We start from the raw sequence: 7,241 nt of genomic DNA, 5'->3' as shown, positions 1-7,241 counted from the left end.
GGACTGCAATGCACAGAAGTCAAAGCTCAAAAGTAAAGCTCCAAACCCACAGGATAAGTCAGAGAAAGAAAACACATTTAATTCATCTTTTCCTGTGTTTTGTCCACACAAATTAGAGCCAGCAGCATCTTCCCTCACAGACAGCTGACATCAAGACTCAACTGAAACATTTCCAGGATCACTTCTTAGAGCACGCAAGCAGATTTTCAAAATTGTGAAAAATAATGAATAATTGGGGATTGGGGAATTTCAGTGTGAAAAGTCTCTAAACAGAGGGGTTTTTCCCCTCACAGAGTGAGCACCCATGAGTTTTTACTGGAAACTCTCACTGATTTCCTTGCCATGCCCAAAGAGTTCTGGCCCTTAAGCAGATTCCCATTTTAATGGGAATTAAATTAAATCCTCAATTTAATCTCTGGGGCACGTTACAGTTCTGAGGTGTCAACTGATACCTCCTCCAAGTGAACCAGGTGACCTCCAGGAGTCCCTTCCAACCTGAATTATTCCACGAGCTCTTGCAAACACGCTTTCTGTGCTGTAGCACGGGTGTTAAGGATGCCATTTAGCATGCTCAGAGATGAACTCTGCAGCAGGCAGGATGGAGCTGGAAGAATGCAATCTAAAACACATTTTCCTCGCAGATAACGCAATGTGTGGTTTTCCCAGGAGGAACACTCATGACCTATTCCAGTCACAACCCTTATTTATAGGTGGTGATGGAATGAATGAAACCTGCTGCTCCGTAGTGAGGAATTTTTGTGATGCAATAACTGAAGCAGCCATCACAGAAAATTAGGTCCCTGTATGATTCTGCATGAAAACAACTTGAGGATTCTGTCTGAACTAAGTGATTTACAGCAGAGAAATAGTTCTCCCTGCTACCCAGAGGGCCCAAATTGAATCTTGGATGGAACAGCTGCAGTTCTGAAGGACTGCACTGTGTCAATCCACCACCTGACAGCAGCTGAGGGGGGAGAAGGAGCAATTCTGATTTTGCCCTTTTCCTGCAGATTGGCACAAGCACTTCTGAATCCAATTCCAAGTCTAGTACCAGTCTTCAACATTTATGCCAGAAACTCAGGGGAAACGTTGAGGGAATGACAGATTGTGAATAAAGATACTGAACCCACAGGAGAGTGTCCTGGGCTATTCCAAAGGGAGCAGTTATGGATGGGCCAGTGTTTTCCTGGCCCTGGTGGAATGAACCTCCCTGAGTTACTGAAACAAAAAGATCAGGTGCACAAAACGTCATGAGGAAATGGGAGACTTGAACTGCAAAGCTCGTGAGAGATTCTGACTCTGCAGGCAAGGTCCAAGGTACAGAGTAAGAAAATTCAAGGTCCAAGCTGGGGTATAAATGGCAGAAGCCAAAAAAGTTGCTTCTGTAACGAATTCATTGGGAAGCCCACGTGAAACTGGTTTGCACAAGCTTTTCAATTTGCTTCAACTCAAAAAGGCGGAGAGAGCCTCGGCAGAGGGCCTCAGGATGGCCTGTGTGTATACTTCTTTTTGGGAGTGAGTTGAGTGTCATCACCATGCTCCAGTCTTTGATAAGAAAGCTTAGAAAATATTTGGGTAATTTAGCTATTTTAAAATAGTTTGCCTGCTGTGTAGATCTTTCTCCCTCACCCTCCGCTATTTAAACAATGAAAGCTCAGAGGTACTGATAGCTATTCCTGAGAAATGCTGAAGAATGGGTAAAGTGACAAAACACAGAAGTCAGGGGAATAAGGAGAAGAACTAAGTGGGAGATTATAAAGAAGTTCCCTTCTTTTAAATTTATGGGAAAACTGGAACAAATTCTCTGTATTCTGTAAAGACATAAAGCAGAAGAGTTTTACATTTTGCTCATGAAGACTGAATTTACTTCTACAAAGAAGGAGAGATTGTGTGGACCAAAAGCAGTAGACACCAGGAACTTGTAGAGAAATTCCTGATGGCTGGAGGATATCTTGTACTTAAGGAAATGTGGTTCAGCTAAACCTGTGCTGGTGTGGATACAAAATCAGTTCCCAAACTGTACTCAGAGCACTTTTCAAAGGTTGATGGGCAGAATGGGGCTGTACAAAGTGAGGCTCCACAGGGGCTGGGGTTGGAGCTATTCAATATTTTCATTAGTGACCTCATTGACAGCATAGATTATGCTTATTACACCTGCAGACAGCATCAGCTTGGGAGTGAGCTGGGGGACAAGATCAGAATCCAAAATGATCGTGACAAGGCACAGAAGTGGCATGAGAAATAGGAAGCTGCTCAAAAGGGGCATCAAATTTCATGGAGGCAGCAGCATCCAACAGGGAATAACCAGGGAAATAACAATTCTGTATAAAAGAACTTGGGGGCTATTTAGTCCTGCATAGCTTCCATCAAAGCTGGCCCTCAGACGTGGAAGAACAGCCAAGAACGAGCCCCAGATACTGATGTCACCTGAAGCTTTGGCTGACAGAAGAAAGCCACATGCTGATCCTACTAAATTACTAAAATAATCCTTCATTTCTGCTTAAAACTCTTCCTAAATACAGACATTCAAACGTAAATGCCACTGGAGAGCCACCTCTACCCCCCAGGCCTTGGTTTTCGTTGCTGACAGGGAGGATTTTACCTCCCTAATTCCCAAATGTGGGTTGCTTTAGGAAGAGGGTGACAGGAGCGGTTGCTTTGGTGCACTTGAATGACAAGAGCTGTGTGAACGTGCACGAAGCATCTGAATCCACTAAGCCAGCGAGGGGCACAGAAAGAGAAAGTTGAGTTGTGGTGTCTGTGAGAGGGTTACAAAAAATGGACTTCGGTCAGAGTAACAACTGGTTAACAGGCCATGTGCCAGGAAAAGTCCATCCCTACCGAGCACAATTCCCTGAAAAGAGTTTATTTATGTGAAAATATGGCCATGGCACTGTGTCAGGGTCAGTAAGGCTTTCAGGAATCTGCTTTGCCCAAGGCTGATCTGCACGAGGGGTACCTGGAGCTCACACAACAATCCCAACCTCCCCTGAATTCCAAGATCAATGACATCAGTCTGGAATCAGTTCCTATCTGCAGCAGGATCTTGACTATTCCCCTATTTGTATCTCTCAGGCATCTTTAACAGTTGTAATTCTATTTAGATACCAGTACAATGATCTGACAGAGGTTTCAGACAAGAAGAGTTCATCACCATAGCTCATGGTCCCTGGGCAAGGAAACTCCTTGTACTCTCTAGGGGTGGTGCCTGCCTTGACCTTCTCTTTTTTATCCATTTTGCTGCTGTCCACACCACATTTGGAACAGGCACCTGCCTCCAATTTGCACTGAGACAAAGGACAAACAACAGCAGGAAAGCTCATCTCACTTAATGTTCAGGAACACCATTTCCTAAACTGGCATTCACAATTAAAATCCTGTGAAACACGATCCCAGCTGAAAACGTGGAGGAGGAGGAGGATGTAGGGCAAAAGTAACACCCAGCTGAGGCTGTTGCATGGAGCATTTTCTCTGTGACCCCAGTTCATTAGAGAGAAAGCAGTGATTTAAACTACCTAGCTAACCTCTTCCAGAGCTATAGTTTATAATCATAAATCAGGCATGTGACTACCTGGAGGCGCTGGGAGTTTGCTGTTACATGGCGTTACAGAGCTGGGAGGGAAGGAAAGTTCCTATTATTGGATCGTGCACTAGACATTGGTGCTTGAAATTTCCACTTACACTACATTAGCTCGAGGCAGTTCATTTGCTAAAATAAAAGAAACAAAGTGTAAAATATTCACTGACTTGCTCAACAAAGCAATCAACGAAAGGGAGAAAGAGGGAGAGAGAGGCGGGAGTGTGATTCCCCCTCCCTGCTATCACACTGTTGATAAATACCATTAATGTTTAAAATTATCTCACCCATTCGGTTTGAATTTAAAAGTATTAGTGGCATTATCAGTCTGTCTATCTATCTCCCTTTATTTTGTCTGTCTCCTACTTCTATTTTGTGTGAAATTTCAAGAGATGAATCCCATTTTCTATTAATTCAATGGCTGTCATCTTGCATTGCATCATGTAACCCAGATCACAACAATGAAATCTAAGGGCTTAAATTAATAATATTGCAACACATCACTTTATAAAGCGTCCTGCTCGTCCCTCTCCAGCCAGCTCAGGCGCTTTGCCCTCCAGCCTCTGCTTTCCCTGGCAGCTCTGGGTGGGATTGCACCTGTACAGATGCAAACAATCCATAATTGGTGACTGAATCCTCTGACTTAGTGCTGGATGGCATTGCTTTAATAGGGTGTTGAGGTTTAACAAGATGTTTTTGCTTAAAAAATAAAATAGTTGGGAAAAAGCTTCAGGGAATATGAGATCTGTGTTCTCTGAGTGGCATTTTCCACACCTACAAATATATGCTGACAGGTAACTCTATTGCATTACAATCACCTTACATACAATGTCAGCTAAAGCTACATGGAAAGTCAGCATCTCAGAGCACCTCTGCATCATGAAACAGCTGAGAGATCTGGTTAACTATTGCAAGTTCAGCTGTAATTTCATTAGAGCCACTAATTCTCAAATAGGAAAGGCAAAAAAAAAAAACAACAAAACAAGCCAAGATTATGTGCAAGTAAATCCTCAGAACCACTACAAATTCAGGAAGGAGTAAAACATTCTGCCTAAAGGAAAATGCACGAGATCAAAAATACATCCTCTCCAACATTTACTGTTGTTATTCAGGCATGTCTCCCATTACGTTTTGTCATGTAGAAACAAACCCACCAGTCGGGATCTACATCTTTAGTTCAGGAGTATTTCCTAAAAGAAAGGATGAGAAAAGAAATACGACCAGGAGTTCTTCAGTGGCCAGGCTGAACTGTCAGAAACAGATGTTCAGCTGGGAGTGCCCACCTTGTTCTCCCCTTCCCTCTGAGCTTAGAGGAGCTGTAGGAATATTCATCAGACTTTGTGCACTGACAAGCAGATGAAGGCCTTGGTAAGCAGATAGGCACAGGATGATAGGGGATTCATTAGGTAGCTGCTAATCGGCAAATAAGTTCCAGCCCAACCTGCTGAGTGTAAATGCAAATTTACCACCTTTGGAGCTGCCTCATTGTACAGCTATTGATTTATGTTTGAATGGGAGTTCAAAAAAAAAAGTTGTCTTTTGAAGCCTTGCTATCTGAGCACGGCTCCTTTGTCCAGGTGTCTTGGGGATCTCTCACTGCAATTTTGATCTTTGTATTCCAAAAGCCTTAGAGAGTCAATTCAGGTAACTTAAAAGTGAGATATAATCAGAAAGGATTTGGAAATGAAGTCTTTGCCTTGTCACATTAATGCGGCCCTATCAAGTGGCAGTTTATCAAGAGGCAGCTCACAAGGTTTTAATGAGCATGCTGCCTGTTCTTGTACAATACTAATTAATCCCATTTTTTCACACTGGTGTGATTGCTTCATGAAACCCGCATTGTTTTATGCTCAGCAGCAAAGCAGGCTCTCACTGATTAAATCTCCTTCCCAGAGCTGGAGCCTGACAACTGAATTATACCTTGCTCAAAATAATAATGGGTATCAGCTAATAAATACGGTTTAACACACACAAAACTATGCAGCCAAAATCACACCACAAAATAGGAGTTTGACTTATAGGCACAGCAGTGTTTCATTAAACATCTGTATTATAATTCACTGGTTTTCCAACTGATGTAATAACTTAATTGATGAGAACAAAGACAAGCTTATTTATTCACCCAATTGCTTGCTTCTTGACTAACGTTTTTCCTTGGTGTTATTGTGGAAATAAATATGCAATATTCTTTTTATAGAAGTCTAATTTAGGCCCTTTTTTTCCCCTATTGAGAAGTCAACATCACAATCTGTTTCTGACAAGTTCTTGCTGCAGTGAAGCAAACCGCATTATGATAAGACAGCGGCGTGTTGTTTACCCTAATGTTCAGACATTCCAGCAAAGGTGAGAGAGGTGTGATGCTTCAGGCAGTTAATAATGAATAATTGTCTGCAAATTTACATTACAGGGTTCAAAAAGCTTGTTTTCTCTCTTTTCCCTTCCCCGCTCTCCCACATGATTTAAAGCTGCTTCCACCTCAGCCAGGGAAGGGAGAGCTGCAAAGTACTAATGAGAACAGCAGCACTTCTCTCTGCAAGACCAAATCAAATTAGGGATGTCACCGATATGAAATAATTTGGGGGAAATAAAAAATATTTCTTTCCTCAGCTGGCAAATAGAACAAATTATGTTTTGTTTTCTTTTTTAACTCTTGTACATGTAGCAGAATAAGATGGTCAAAACTTAAAGTCTCATTTTGCTTAAGAACCTCTGAAAAGAGACTTTGCCACTTAGGATCTCCTTCAAGAAGTTCTCCCCACCACCTATAAAGCAGGAAAGCAATCACTGACCTTGGATTTAATAGAGATTTCTATACAGAGCTTTGGATGCCCTGGGAGAGACTGCTTATTATTTATCTCTCATTTGTAACAGTGCCAGCAAAGTATGAGGAATTTTACAGCTGGATCGAAAGAAATAAAGGGGAAGATTTTCAGGGGAGAAAGAAGAGTCCCCTCTCCAGCCCCTCCCATACCACTGACTGAATTTTGCAGCTGCATTTAATGTGAGAAAAAGGAGTAGAAGTTTCAAAAAGACATAATATTTATCCCTACCTTCACCTTCTGAAATATTTACAGTCTAAAGAGTCTCTGGCAAGAGTTAGACCAACAGAAAAAACTACTTCCAGAATAAAAATATTTTCCATTAATTGCTGTCGTGTAAGTTTTTGCACTGGGCTTTGTTGTTGTTAAAAATATTGGTAGAACTAGAGTCTCTATAGCTTTAAGAATTACTCTGGGTCCTTAGGAGAAGAAAACTCAAAAAATAAATTGGAATGGGTCATTTAATTAGAAAGGATACATGAGAAGGCGCTGTCAGATAAAGCTTGGACTAAGATAAAAATAAAATAACAGTTTTAAAGTTGTGCTGCTTTTGCTAGAATCACCAAAACGAGGAACAAGACAGCTTAGAAAATATGAGCAATGAAAAAAACAAATCCTGTATTTTCAATTATTCCCATTTCGCTGCAGTTGCTGTAATATCAGCATTTAACTGAGTCTCTGCAGCCGATGCAGAGCTGCAGAGTCTCCTGAGAATCTGCTCCAGATCTTCCCTCCAGACAGCATCAGCGTTTCCAGAGGGTTGGGAATGTGACTGGGAGTGGTTGTACCGGGCCAGGGTTCCTCCCCTGCATCTCCTGACTGTGGCACTGCCTCGTTATTCCAGC

Source organism: Corvus moneduloides, chromosome 17 (genome assembly GCF_009650955.1).
Source record: "Corvus moneduloides isolate bCorMon1 chromosome 17, bCorMon1.pri, whole genome shotgun sequence".
NCBI classification, from domain to species: Eukaryota; Metazoa; Chordata; class Aves; order Passeriformes; family Corvidae; genus Corvus; species Corvus moneduloides.
This window is presented reverse-complemented; position numbering follows the sequence as displayed.